Raw genomic sequence first — 15,086 nt, 5'->3', positions numbered from 1 at the left:
AAAGTAAAAACTGAATAAATGCCTAGAACATGGAGACTAAAGTTGTTATAAAACAATGGAAAAATAAATCACCTCCCTCGACTTGAGAGGGATGTCAGGGTGCGTTCCTGACAGACAGTAAGAGAGATAGGACAAGCCAATGCCAGGTTAAAGACTTGGCATATAAACATTTATATACTAATGCCAGAAGCCTCTGAGCCAAGATGGGCAAGCTGGAGTGCTTGGTTGCTAAAGCAAACATAGATATAGTGGGCATAACGGAAACCTGGTGGAACAGTGGTGGGACACTGTTATTCCTGGATATAAATTCTACAGAAAAGACAAGGAGGGGAGGACTAGGGGTGGTGTAGCATTATATTATAGAAGGGATGACAATCCAACAAGCTAGAAAACCTAGGGGGACCAGAGTTCTTCACAGAATCACTAGGGTTAACAATACAGGGACTGAAAGGAAATGTGTTACTAGGAACATTCTATCTCCCTCCAGATCAAAATGCTGAGAGTGACCTAGAACTGGAGAAACAAATCAGAGAGGTTTCAAAGAGAGACAGAGCTGTAATAATGGGTGACTTCAATTACATCACATAGACTGAGCAAATTCACATGCAGGTATTGACAGAGAGGCCAAGCTTCTAGACATGCTAAATTCCTGTGCCTTGGAACAGTTGGTCACAGGACTAACCAGAAAGAAGGCAAACTTGGACTTAATCTTGAGTGCTGCTCAGGACCTGGTGAAAGATGTCAGAGTTGCAGAACCACTGGTTAACAGTGACCATAGTGTGTTGGACTTCAGAAGTGTGTTGGACTTCAGAAGAAGAAACTTCTCAGAAATGAGGGGACTGGTGAAAAGGAAGCTGAAGAGAAAGCCAGGAGGGTCAAATCACACCAGAAAGCATGGAACTCATTCAAAACCACAATAGTAGAAGCTCAGTTGGAATGTATACCAAGGAGGAAAGGTACCACCAAGTTCAGGATGACGCCAGCATGGCTAACAAGTAGAGTCAGGGAAGCTATAAAAGGGAGACTTCCTTCAGAAAATGGAAGTCCTGCCCAAATGAAGAGAACAGAAAGGAACTTAAACTCTAGCAAACGTAATGCAAGGAAACAATAAGGGATGCAAAAAGACAGTTTGAGAAGCACATAGCTAGAAGTGTCTAGGGGAATAACAAAAACTTCTTTAACTATATCAGAAGCAGGGGACGTTGGACCCTTAGATGATGAGGGTATGAAAGGATTATTAAGGAGGATAAGGAGATTGCAGAGAAGCTGAATGAGTTCTTTGCATCTGTCTTCATGGCGAAGGAAACTGACCATATACCCTCTCCTGAACTGAACTTCTTAGGTTTAGAGGCTGAAGAACTGGGCCAATTTGAGATTACGAGGGAAGATGTAAACTGTTTTGAAAAAATAAAATTTAACAAATCGCCAGGACCAAATAGTACCCATCCAAGAGTTCTGAAGGAATTCAAATGTGAAATTGATGATCTTCCCCGCCAAAGGCTCTTGAGTAAACTTAGCAGTCATGGGATAATGGGACAGGTTCAGTTATGGATTGGTAACTGGGGGAAGGACAGGAAAGAGAGGGTAAGAATAAATAGACAGTTCTCACAATGGAGGGAAGTAAGAAGTGGGGTCCCCCGAGGATCTGTACCTATGCTCTTTAACTTGTACATACTGTGATCTAGAAGTTGGGGTAATCAGCAAAGCGGCTATATTTGCAGATGGCACTAAACTATTTAGGGTATTGAAATCCACAACCGATTGTGTGGAGCTCCAAAAGGATATCTTCAAACTGAGTAAGTGGGCAACAAAATGGAAAATGGTTCAGTGTAAGCAAGTGTAAAGTGATGCATACTGGGGCAAAAAGCCCCAACTTCACATATACACTGATTGGGTCTGAGCTGTCAATGTCTCACCAGGAGAGATCCTGGGGTCATGCTGCACAGTTTGTTGAAAGTACTGACTCAGTTAACTTTCACCGTTGTCCTCCTCCAACTGCCAGTGGTGGTCTTGCTGCTCCCTGGGAGCCTTTTAGATCTGACAGCCCTTTGCCCAACTGACCTCATCCTTGGCACCACCCAGAGCTGTTTAGATGGGGCGGTATATAAATGTGATAGATAGAATTTAAGGGTCAGGCAGCCAAGGATGTGGAGGTCAGTTACAATCAGGGCAGTCATGTTTACTTCCCCCCAGCTACTCCCTCTTCAGCCAGGCTGTCATCCTGCCACCTTGGCCTCTGGGAGGGCCTTCCTCTTAAACAATGGTGGGGGAGCCCGACACTCCCTCTCTCACAACACTAGAACCAAGGGTCAACCATTAAACTGAAGGCTGGGGAATTTAGGATTGACAAAAGGAAGTACTTTTTCACACAGCCCATAATTAATCTATGGAATGTTTTGCCATGGGATGTGGTGATGGCCACTAGCTTGGATGGCTTTAAAAGGGGCTTAGTTCGCCAGTTCATGATTTTTTTAAAAAATTAAAAATATATTGATTTACCTCTAGCCCCTTCAGGGGGCTTCCTAAGGCTGCGGGGGGGGTGTGTCCGCAAAGGTTCCCTCTCCCCCCGCCAGCCTTGGTAATCACTTCCACAGCCCGTTTTAGTCTCCTTAATCTGCCAAATGTAAATGATGCCTGTTTGCCAGAGTAATTAATATATTTGCTTTTATTCCCAATAACATTAGAAATGCAGCCAGAAAGTGGCTGCAGATCTGGGAAAGCTCAACATTCTGATCCTATGCAGAGTTAGGAGTGACCATGCTAATTGATTTCAATGGGCTTAGGCCTGCCTAACTCTGCAGATGATCAGGCTATTGGCTGGCAAGACTGTTACATTATTCCAACTAAGTTTGGCAGTCATTTATGCTTAATACATTGGCTTTAGTTCTACAAAAGCTAACCAAATTGGGCTAAATTGTGCTCACTGGGCACTAGCCAACAAAAGCACAGTCTGCAGAATACAGTTCCAGGCAACCTCCCCCTTAACAGTTCTCTCCAAAAAAATTCCTTGTTAGTGATCAACCATCCAAAAGTGAAACATAGCCCCAATCATCCACTTTCTTGCAAGCAGGTTTTCAGTGTGCGGGAAACAGTAACAACATAAAAGCATATGAAAATGGTACAAGTATTATCCAATGAGATGGTAAATTGTCTGTCAATGGTTTTTGTTTTTTTTAATGTTGTGGTTATACTGGCAAGTGCTGCCTGTGTTGTGTGTGCTAAAAACAAACAAATAAACCCAACCCTAAAATTCTGCACCAAGAAAAGCAAAATTCTGCAACCTGTGTTCTACAGATGAAACCATTTTGCATATATTGAGCTCATTCTCACAACACGAGCAGTCTGGGTAGGAGACAGTAAACCCAGGCAGCTTCTGTTGTCTGGGCCATCAAGAGGCCTCCCAACCCAGATGCTCCAGACCTGGGCAGCCCAGATTGGCAACTCAGGTAAAAGGTGAGGTAGGAGGAAAACGGAGCCCATCCTACCTCACTTTGTGGTCATCTAGACACCATGGTAGTAAAAATGGCTTCCAGGAGTGTGGCCATAGAGTGCTAGGGAAAGAGAGGCTAGGGAGAGGAACACTGCTGTACTGCCACAGGCTACCTCTCTGCTACTCATGTGGTGCACTGTGAGATATGGGAGGACTTCTGATCCCACTTTGGGAGTCTACCACCACATCTATCAGGCCCGTAACAATGATAGGGCAAGGGGAGACAGTTGTCTGGGGGCCCCACTACCTGGAGGGGCACCCCAGAGGCACCTCATGTGACTCCCCATTGCCCCCTGCCCAGCCCAGCCCCATAGCCTCTCAGCCACTTGCCCTCTTCGCCGTCTCTCCTGCTTGTTCTGCTGGCCGCAATCGAAGCAGCAGGCAAGCTGCCAAGAGCTCCTTTTCTCCCGCCTCTCAGCTGATCAGCGGGTGGGCGGGGCTTCCACGGAGGCCTCCGTGTAGGCAGCAGTGAAGCCTGAACTCGAGTAGGGCCCAAGCCAGCCAGGAAGGAGGAGGCAGCCAGAGTGTTCTCTGCAGCAGAAGACCCCTTGCTGCCCTGCTTCACCCAGACCAGCATTTGCCAGGTAGAGTGTGAACTCCTTTTTGTGGTTACCTTTCCCGCCCCCCCCATATATAGGGATCTGCTTGCCATAGGGCTTGGATATGGGGGGGGGAGGGACCGAGAAGTCTCTGAATATTTATTTTGAAACAGCTTGGAAAATTTGCTGACTTAAAAAAAGCTATCTAAAAAGTCCTATAAGTGGCTTGTTTCATGGCAGAAAATTGCAAAAACTTCTGGAACAGTATTTTATTAATTTTATTTATTCAGTCATTCATTTATAAATGCACTTATGTTCAAGTTGTTTTGCAACCCAGAAGGTCTGAGTGAGAACTGTGAAGCATGTGTGGTGCTTTTATTTTATTTTTCTTGTGTGTGAACTGCTCCCCAATAACTTGCAGGGACTTCAGGGTAAATCTGGCCAACATGTGAATGCAGCACCTCCATTCCAGAGGAGATGTGTCTTAAAGGGCTTTAAAAGCCTCCTGTGAAAAACCTCCTGCAATCAAACTTGACTGAATTGGTTCAGAATTCTGAGAAAACAAACATAGGTTCACCCTGCATGGTTGAAAGTCTCCTTTGCTAATCTGCAGCGAGGGGCCCATTTTAATAATTCATCTTTCTAGTGTGTTCTAGGCATTAAAAGTAATACAAATGTATAGTACTCAATGTCTATCACTATATATTGTGACGTGTGTGTGTATTCAGTGAAATGTATTTGCAGGCAGCATACTTATTTTGGAATATCAGACTTAAATCCTTGGGGGCCTGGGGTGTGCGGAGGCCCTGGACTTTGAGGTGCTGGGGGCCCATTTTAAAATCTTGTCTCTGGGCCCACTCCAACCTTGCTACGCCCCTGCCATCTATTGTGTGGACGCACAAGCAGCAGAGCCCAGAGGAGGCTCCAATGGTCTGGGGGAAGGCAGGTAGGAGCCTGCCTTCCTCCCAGCTGACCCCACTTTGGTCATGTAAACAACCTCATTGTCTTATTTTGCATAATTTATTCTGCTATTGTTACTGCATTGCATAATTTATTCTGATTTTACTGGTCAAAGGGAGGGACAAGGAACTATGCAAGGCTCTAAACTCTCATCCCCAACCTCTGAAAATCTTATTTAGCATCCCCTCTGGTTTCCAAGATTTCTGCAGACATTGCCCTCACATTTTCTAGCACTCAAGAGGGTTGCATTCTAGTATGGTTAAGATCCAACCATAATGGCTAGTAGCTTTTTTAAAAAGAAAAGCCGAGATTTTCAGTAACCTGTGCATGTGATATAAATATGCTTTCAGAGTGCAGGAAGCTTTGCCTTGGAGTTATAATACTGAATGCCCTTCCTCCAGTGACAGTACCAGAAAAAATATCAGCGGGGAGGGACACCTAGAAAGGGGAAAAGTACATTTTGAGGTGAGGAGTATGATGCTGTCCCACATATTGGATTTCTGAAATTAAAAAATAGGGTGCATTTCATAGGAATGCTCCCATCCTAAACATAAATGGAAATGAGCCTGTGGAGGTACTGCTCTTTATATAAAATGAAGATAATAAAGAAAAGTACTCTGAGAATGTCAAAAGTGCCTTTCCTTCAAGTTACCATAAGGGTCCAACTTCAGGATAGTTGCAGAGGCAAGCTACTTGCCTGGGGGAGCATTTGCCCCCCAGACCTGGTGCTGCCGATGCTGTTCTGTACCCAAGCACTCGGGTGTCTTTCCCTTCCTCTGTGACAGAGCTGCAGAGCTTCAGCCTCCAGAAGCTGTTGGACTGCAACTCCCATGATCCTCAGCCACAGTGGCCAATAGTCAGGGATAGTGGAAGTTGTAGTCCAACAACAGCTGGAGAATCAATGTTGTGCAGCCCTGCTCTACAGATATGAGTATTTATATACTGCTTTCCCAAGACTGAGGAATCCCATGCACAATTATTGTGAGCTAATTATCTCTCAAAATTCCACCCTTTCTTGAAATGTGGGGGGAGGGGGTTTAAAGCAGATGAAACAGCCTAGGTTTTTTCTCTCTGCACATGCTTTAGATCAGCAACCTCTGTTTTAGCTCATGTAGCCTATTGGTTAATCCAGGCCTATCCTCACAGTCTGATCTAAAGAGACAGCCAATCCCCAAGAGTCAGTCCCAAGTCGACCAAGGCAAGCAGTTGCCTTATTAAGATGGACCCCACACATGCCAGATTCCCAGTTCAAAATATCAATTGTGAATCACTCTTGGAGGGCTGCAGTTAATTAGGCTGGTTAGGAGGAGCCAGTCATATGCATGACTCATTCAGAAACATCTGTTTAACTTTGCAGTTGTGTCATAATCATCCTCTGCCTTTAAAACGTATTGTGAGAAGTCCTACAGGCCCAGTTCTGAGCTCCTCCAGCTTGGCAACAAGACAGAAGCAACCAAACTATGCAATGCATTAGGCTGCTCTTTAGAGCAGGCTCCTCCCAAATCTACCTGGATCTGTCTTGCTTCCATCCCTGTTATGGTGGGCTGTGCTATGGTTGGCTCCACCCGCAAAATACTAGGTTCTGTCTCCTTGGCTCCACTCCTGGCCCCACACAGGGGCCCAATTATTTTTTTTAAAGGAAAGTTGGCAATCCTGGTTAGCAACATGCCATGTAGCCCATGGCAACTATTTTCTGCTGTTAACAACTACTACTTCTTTATTTGTTGGCCATCCCAACAATTGTCTCTGGCAGATCACAAAGTAAAACAATAAAACAATTGAATAAACCATACAATTAAAACACTTTTTTAAAAAAAGGTTCATACTCACTTCCAAGGCCAGAGGAGAGGACATCAATGACTACCTGTGGCCCTTGGACCGTCCACTGCTTATTTTGGTGGTGGGTGCAGAACTATTATTATTAGCATGATTATTCATATATGAAGTTGTTCCCATATGGGCGGGTATTACTTAAAGGCAAGCCATCTGTTCATCTCTGGTTCTATGAAATACATACTAGGTTTTTGCATGTTTTGATGCTAATTGAAATGGGTCTAATTCTACAGTAGGGACTTTTTAAATATACCTCCTCAAAATATGCCTCTTGAGTGGAGGCAAAATATTCTGGCTTGGCTTGGCTCTTACTAAACTAGGCTCCAACACTGTAGTTATACTCTGTATCAGTGGCAGCTGGTGGCTCCTGAGATGAGGGGGGCACTAGGCCGGGCAGGTGATGGACAGAGCCAGGGATAGTGAGAGGTGGAGCCAATTGTGCTCCCCTCCTCCAATCCTTTCTTTTCTCTCTCTCTCTCTCTCTCTTCAACCATTGTTATTTCATTTCTCTCTCTCTCACCAAGCCTTACTGGCCAGCCGCCCTTGCTTTGTGTTTATTCCATTTAGAAAATGCTGATACCAGCAGAAAGTTGTTAGTGTCTGTGCCAGCTGCTGAAGATGTGGTAAGTCCACAGTTAAAGAAAACAGTTCAGGTGGGTTTGCAGCGAAATATTTTAATGGGCCTGTTTGTGTAGCACCCCGTACGATTTGAACAGGTGTGAAGCAGGCCTAGGATATTAATTCCTGAGCTTATTTATAAATGTAATAAATAAATAAATAAATAAATAAATAAAATATTTATAAACAGGGTGCAGACAGGTAAAGCTTGAGAAGGAACTCCACAAATTTTTTGAGGGGAGAGGAAATATGCTATTGGAAGAGAAAATGTATTTTCGGGATGAAAATATCATTATTAGGTTTGATGCTTAGCAGGGATCTCCACCCCTGTTTACAAAACAAAATATTTTCTTGAGGATTTGGATCACCTCCGCTCCCGCCCACTGGAAGCTTTACACAAAGGACTTCTACCCCAAATCGACTTCAGAAAAGAGTGTGTGCATTCACACACCAGCCAAACTTACCCCGAAGTCCCATCGGGATTCTTGGACCCATTCCACACACAAATTGGGCTTTGTGATGTGAATTTTAGCTTATCTCGATGTATTTCCGGATTTTTAAAATGCTGGTTTTAAGCTACTTTTCTGAAAACACCAGAGCAAATAGGGAGAGTCACTTACATTGAACCATTAGCATGATAAGAGGGATGTTCTCTTTAGAAATGCAGATATCGCTCATTAGGAAGCTCTGTCTCTCTCTCCTCGCCATTGGCTAGAAGAAAAATATGGAGCATGCCATGTGTACTTGTTTCAAAACAAAATCCAAGAGCAGAGGGGAGGGGCTGCTTCCCTCAATGCCGCAAGTGTAGTTCGAAGTGGCTTCGCTCAACATTTACCCCGAAGCATGAAGCCACGTGCGAATAACCCCCTGGTGTTGTCTGTTGCCTCTCCATAAGCCTAAGCCAGGGAAACCATTTTAATTTCTACTGCCCGTAGAAGCTGTACCATGAAAATAATAGGCGAAATGATGCCAGGAAGCTTGTGAAAGAAATTAAATAGGTGGAAATTAGCTATAGGCTTCCTTAGGCTGTGGGAGGAGTCAGAGACAACGAATTAGAGTAGACCTTCCAGCACTTGATTCTACCAAATCCCAGAAATCCAATGATCTACACCCAAATCTCACCCTTCCTTTCCCTTTGTCCAGTTCTCATTTAAAAAAAAAATGTTTTCCAGGCACTTTGAAATCTCACTTGTTAAGTTTAAAAGTTTTGAGTGGACAGAGCTGAAGCAAGGGCAGAATTTGCCTGTGTATGTTTCAAAAATCAACATCTCTTCCATTTATGTTGTATAATCTTTAATGTTGTTCTGCCATTTTTTTAACCTTTCTTGATCTGATTTGCAGTATTTTTGTGTTATACACACACACACACACACACACACACACTGTTTTTCTCTCTGGAAATAGGCACCTAAGACATCTGCCATAATACACAAAAACCATAATATATTTTTTAAAGAAATTGTGATTGATAAAAGGTTTCAGGGGGAGGGGAGACTGGAAATGTCCTCATGAAAGGATAGTCATAAGAGTAAGGTAAACTGAAGCCACAGACATGTACTGTATATTGTGATATTAATTTCTGTTCTAATTCTTTCAGAAAGATAGTTTCAAGAAGATGGCTGTAGTGTCAAAAATCTGAAATTGTAGATCTGAAGAGTGCAACATTCCAGCCAAAATATGTATCCAACATTCTGGAAAGACCAACAGCCTGCTGGATCATCCAAACCTTTCCTAGGCCTTTTCCAAACTTTCTGGCTGCGAGACCATAGCAGGAAAGACCTTATCTTCCAAATTTTGGGGAAAGCAGGGCCCTTTCACTAGGCTCCCCATCAGGGAAGCAGTTTCTTTCCCTCCTCTCTAGAAGACCTCTCTAAGGGTGTCTGAAGGCATGTGCCAAAGGCAAAGGATGTCTTTGTTATTGTCCTTAGAGATGGACATGGCCATGGCATCAGGGGCTTTTCTGTAACTAAATCAGGATTATAGCCTTTATTTATTTAATCCAGATGCAATTTGGAGGTTTATGGTGATGAATAGCCTCCATAAAACCTTCCTCAGCCCCTCTCTAGCAGAACGCTAAGAGAAAGCTGTCGCCATTTCAGCACCTAAACCGGAAGTGGCCCCAATGTTCCTGGGCCACGGGGAAAGGGAGCCCTCCTAGGAGGCCCTGCAGCTAACTGACAGCTTGCTCTTCACTCTCCCCCTTCCTGCCTGTCCAAAGAAGAAGGCGGGGAGGGGGGCATCTTCACTTTTTGTCCCGGGGCCCACTCCAAACTTGCTCTGCCCCTGAGTGGCATGGCCCCAGCCTATTTCAATGTAGGTTGACAGAATTTTGAATCATGCATCTTGTATGAACATTTTAATGACTTGAATGGTTTAACAAAAGAGACTTCATTATATGTCTTTGTACCCATCAGCTGGTACAGCTCAAAGATTTCACCTAGCTACCCTATATTCACCGTGTGGCCCCATACTTTAAATTGGGAATGATATAGCTGGGTGGTTAGTTATTCAGTGAGGGCTTTTGATGATCCATTTTGTAGATAGAAATTGAGAACGCTCACATGTTCTTTGACCATGTGGTCTGATTTGTTGAAGATTTTGTATCCACTACCCTTCTCCTCCTGGAAGGTACAACTGATTATTTGGCATCATTAGCCATTGCTCTTTGGTTGGACTGCCATTTTGTTTTATTGCAAAACCTTGCCCCGCTAACTTTCACTCCTTGTTGAGATTTATACTTTAATAAAGAATTAAGAAATCCATATATCCTCTCTCTTCCACCATAAGGATTATGTGTGTCTTCAGGACTCTGAATAGTTAATTCTCAATATTTAGGGGGAATGTGTATTTTGATTTATAGTAGTCTCCACCCTAATTAACTCTTGTTTCTTGTTCAGATTTATTTTGGACACACAGAATCAAGGAACTGTATACTCTCATTTCCTATCCCCAGTTGGAATTATTTCAAGATTTTGTAACGTTAACTCTTTTTAGCTTGATTTTTATTTTGATTTATAGTAAGACTGTCTAGTTAATTCTTGTTCCCCATTTAGATTTAGATTTATTTCAAGCACACAGAATCAAGAGACTTGACATTCCTTTTTCTTTTTGTTGTATTCTATCTAGTAATCTTTTGTGTTTTGTTGTTTGGACATTTGTCACAGTGCAAATTCTGTAGAGAGTGTGGAAGGTGGAATCAGAAAGAAAAGGGAGGGGAAGGAGAAAAAATGGAGTTGCTTCTGAATAAAGCCTTAGTTAAACCAGGATAATATTTCTTCTTGTCTATAAGGGAAGCAATTATAAAATACTTTTCTAAGAGAAACAACTCCTTTTTGGATTTATATTGTGATATATCACATGGCTCTGTGAAGTTAAGTCTTGCTCCTTGTTTAAATTTATAGTTTAGTTTGTAGATACGAAATTAAAAAAAGACTCCTTACTCTTTCCTTCTAAAAGGAATTGCTTAAAGACTGCATAATTAACACTTCTGGTTGGATTTATATCCTGATTCATATCATAAGGTTTTAGCACAGATAAATCTTGCTCTTTGTTTAGCAATAGCAATAGCAATAGCACTTACATTTATATACCGCTCTATAGCCGGAGCTCTCTAAGCGGTTTACAATGATTTAGCATATTGCCCCCAACATTCTGGGTACTCATTTTACCGACCTCGGAAGGATGGAAGGCTGAGTCAACCTTGAGCCCCTGGTCAGGATCGAACTTGTAACCTTCTGGTTACAGGGCGGCAGTTTTACCACTGCACCACCAGGGGCTCCTTTAGTCTGTTGTCTGTTGGATTCATACATTGATCTAATGAAAGGTAAGGTTTTACCTTTAACCCTGAACTGCAAAAAGGCTTTACCTGGTTAATATATACTTTTTGCCAAGATATATACTTTAATTGGGGCTTATTACATTGTTTGCACATTTTAAGTTCTGTGAACATAGATTTATCAGTTAATGGAAATCTCAGCAAACACATTACAGTATCAAAATATTTTGGAACAATGTGCGGAAAAGGTCGGAATAGTTCAGATGCAGAGGAAGAGGCAGAGAAGGAACCCATCCCTTTTGACCTTTTTCTGGCTTCCCAATATATGGTTATTTTGCCAGGCTTTCTGGATGAGGTTGGAATATCTGAAGTGAACTGTACATTTCTTTCTGACTGCATTTTAAAAATTTTATATGAGTACATTTTATTTGTTTTTAAGAATGTTGTGCCCCACCTTGAATCTTTCTGCTGAAGGTGACTAAGAATGTGCACAAAACAGATTTTATCTTTCGTTTCAAGCTCAAAACAAAAAGCAAATCACCAGAACGTTACGTTGGAACAACCAAGCAAGCCGGTTGTTCCAATGGAACAAGCTCAGAATGTTTTGAGTGTTCCAAGTATTCTGAGCGCCATTTTGGAGGGCTGTTTTTCTGGTGAGAGCTGGTCTACTGATTGGGGTCAGTAGGCAGACCAGGCCTCTGCCCCAGACTTGGCGCATCGGCCCACCTTGGAGGACTGGCCTTGGACATTTTTTCCCCAAGACCCAGGGCCAGCCCTCCCATGAGGCACAATAAGGCAACTGCCTCAGACAGCATATTGGCAGAGGCTGTTGGGGGGATGTCCTTACACTTGCTGGTTGCTGCCTGTGCCATCCCACCTCAGTGCCTCCCTTTTCCATGTGGCGGCACTGCCACTGCTGATCTGCCTTTTCCTCATTTTGCCCGTGCTTGCAAGCTCTTGAAAAGGCAGAGGGCAGCGAATGGGAAGTGGAAGGAGGTGTGGAGTAGGGTGGTTGACACCTGCAAAATACCTAGCTCTTAAACTGGGAGACGGGTGGGTTACGATTTGCTAACTGAACAAAGAGGCACCTTTTTAATTTGGGGATTCTCTTTATTTAACAGGGGAGAGCAACTGGCCCTAACCATCCCCAGCGCAGTATCCCCAGCAACTATTGTTTGCTGCCCACCCCCCCCACCCCACCTCACCCCGAGAAGGGATGCATTTTCAAAGACTCCAAACATTTTTGCTAACCACGCCTCTGCCTCCACACTTTGGCTCAGGCCTACGTGACTTAAATTGAAGCTTGAGCTAAACCTATTCCTTTCGACTAAATTATTTCTCCAGTAGCTGCACTCCCTTTATCTACTTCCTCAGCACCATTCATCCCCTATTATGCTGTGATATAAAGACAGACGTGTTATTGCCATCTGCAGTGCACTTAAATGTCTCAAACGACAGCAGCCACACTGTTAAGGAGTTTCTTCATGATTCTTCAAGTGAGTCGTTGAGTGCTTGTGCAATGCTAGCATACAAAGCATATCACTTTCTGTTAAGGTACGCACATCTTTCAATTATGGTGCATAAAGAAATGAGGAGACATTTCATTTCAATGATATTATCTTACCAGAATCATAGACTGAAGGCAGGTAAAGCACCTAAGATGATAGGAGGCTGGCCCAGTTAATGCTCAAAGCTGGAGCGAAGCTCAGCAGTCTTTAAAGGAAAGGTGGTATCTACAATGCTGAGTAGTAAAGGAGCTGGTAAACAGCTTCCTCAAGTAACATGTCAAGTACAAAATGTCTGCTTGATGAAATGGAATAGAAATCAGAGGATTGATTTGATAAAGTGAACAGACGTGTCCTTTGAGCAAACCAGGGTGGAAAATTACTGAGTTTTTTGGTTGGCTTACACATTCAAAGAGCCGCTGTAGTAATGAATGAGCTACTCAAAGAATCCCATAATTTTATTTTATTTATTTATTTTTATAGTTATATCCCGTTCTTCCTCCAAGGAGCCCAGAGTGGTGTACTAGATACTCCGTTTGAATTTTAGAGTCCAAAGAGACTTTGGAGACCTTTTGGTCCAATATAGAGATAATACAATCTCAGCTATTCTGTATATATTTAAGGATTATTGAGATAATATATAAAATGAAGAACATTAAACATTCAAAAGCAGTAAACATGTGCTTACTGTTATGATGATTAAAAAACCTTTTGCAGTTGCTTCTTTTCTACTACTATGATGATGAATATTTATATATCACTTTTCAACAAAAATTCCCAAAGCAGTATACATACATACATACATACATATATAGCATTTGGGGAACTTTCATCTATCTATCTATCTATCTATCTATCTATCTATGGATCCCTGTCCCCAAAGGGCTCACAATCTAAAAATGAAACATTGTGCAAAGCTATAGGAACAGCCCTGCTGGATCAGGCCCATCTAGTCCAGCATCCTGTTTCACACAGTGGCCCACCAGATGCCGCTGGAAGCCTACAGGCAGTAGTTGAGGGCATGCCCTCTCTCCTGCTGATACTCCCCTGCAACTGGTACTCAGAGGCATCCTGCCTTTGAGGCTGGAGGTGGCCTGTAGCCCTCCAGCTAGTAGCCATTGATAGACCTCTCCTCCATGAAGTTATCTAAACCCATCTTAAAGCCATCCAGGTTGTTGTCTGTCACCACATCTTGTGGCAGAGAATTCCACATGTTGATTATTTGTTGTGTGAAAAAGTACCTCTGTTTGCACATCACCATTCTAAGTGGGTGCATTATTCACAAAAAGAAATGTTGGCATGGTCACATTGCAACAGTGGTGAATCTGGCACACACTCAGACATAAAGAGGAAGGAAAGGATGAGAGACATGTACAAGTGTGGTTCCAGAAAGCAGGCGATATCTTATAAGCACACTATTCAGAATGCAAAAGGCAGACCATGTTCAAGGTGCCTCAGGAGCCAAAACAATCTTGCATCTGACAGCTCATCTACGCATGCAGTTCATCACATAATGCAAAGTCCCTTAGACTCTACTATTTCAGAGTGTAGATAAGGAATCATATGTTCGAATTAGGGCAGAAAAGCATTTGGGGACTTGCCCCTTTTCACAGCAAAAATTCACAGAATGTTCTCCAGCCAACATTTTTGCTGTGAAAGGGGTTTTTAGGAACATAAGAAGCTGCCATATACTGAGTCAGACCATAGGTCCATCTAGTTCAGTATTGTTTACACAGACTGGCAGCAGCTTCTCCAAGGCTGCAAGCAGGAGTCTCTCTCAGCCCTATCTTGGAGATGCCAGGGAGGGAACTTGGAACCTTCTTTTTCAAGTGTCCAAAAAAGTTCAGTTGTTCTTCGATAAATATCAGTAGTGTTGTCTTCCTATTCTTATGTTGAATGATAAGTCCTTCTCAATGGGAATCCATCAGTCTTTTCCCATCATATGTCCATTCTGCCTCCTCGAAGGTTTATAACAAACTGTTTTTGGACACTTGAAAAAGCACATCAAAACAGCAAACATTACTGGGGAGCTGTTGTGTTTCCATAGTTCATGATATTACACTGCTCTGTTGTTCCTATGTATTTAGTGCTGTAGATGTTTGGTTATTACATTTTATTCATCCAGATCACCATATACATTTGATTGTTTCACTTTCAATAAAATTTACATTTATATAGTTAGTGCTTTGTTGTTGTTTTTGGTTACATTATTAGGATCTGTCATTTTGTTTTATGAGCCACTGTGTGAAACAGGATGCTGGACTAGATGGGCCTTGGGCCTGATCCACCAGGGCTGTTCTTATGTTCTTTTTCTTCCTACTAATGATGACATCTCATGTAGCCATATTTGGTTAACTGGGTTAATG

At 42.7% G+C, this 15,086-nt stretch overlaps 1 long non-coding RNA gene across 2 annotated transcripts; it reads left to right on the top strand.

Annotated features, from left to right (window-relative positions):
- Nucleotides 1-3,945: 3,945 nt before the first annotated feature.
- Nucleotides 3,946-10,998, top strand: LOC128349237 (uncharacterized). Of its 2 annotated transcripts, none has more exons than XR_008318647.1 (3): nucleotides 3,946-4,074; nucleotides 7,390-7,445; nucleotides 9,038-10,998. It is a non-coding gene; the product is annotated as an uncharacterized LOC128349237 (long non-coding RNA). The 2 variants fall into 2 exon arrangements; XR_008318646.1 differs by having other exon boundaries at nucleotides 7,390-7,475.
- Nucleotides 10,999-15,086: the final 4,088 nt, after the last annotated feature.

Source organism: Hemicordylus capensis, chromosome 3, assembly GCF_027244095.1.
Source record: "Hemicordylus capensis ecotype Gifberg chromosome 3, rHemCap1.1.pri, whole genome shotgun sequence".
Lineage (NCBI taxonomy): Eukaryota > Metazoa > Chordata > Lepidosauria > Squamata > Cordylidae > Hemicordylus > Hemicordylus capensis.
Note: the sequence above shows the minus strand (reverse complement) of the source record. Positions and strands in the feature narration are given on the sequence as shown.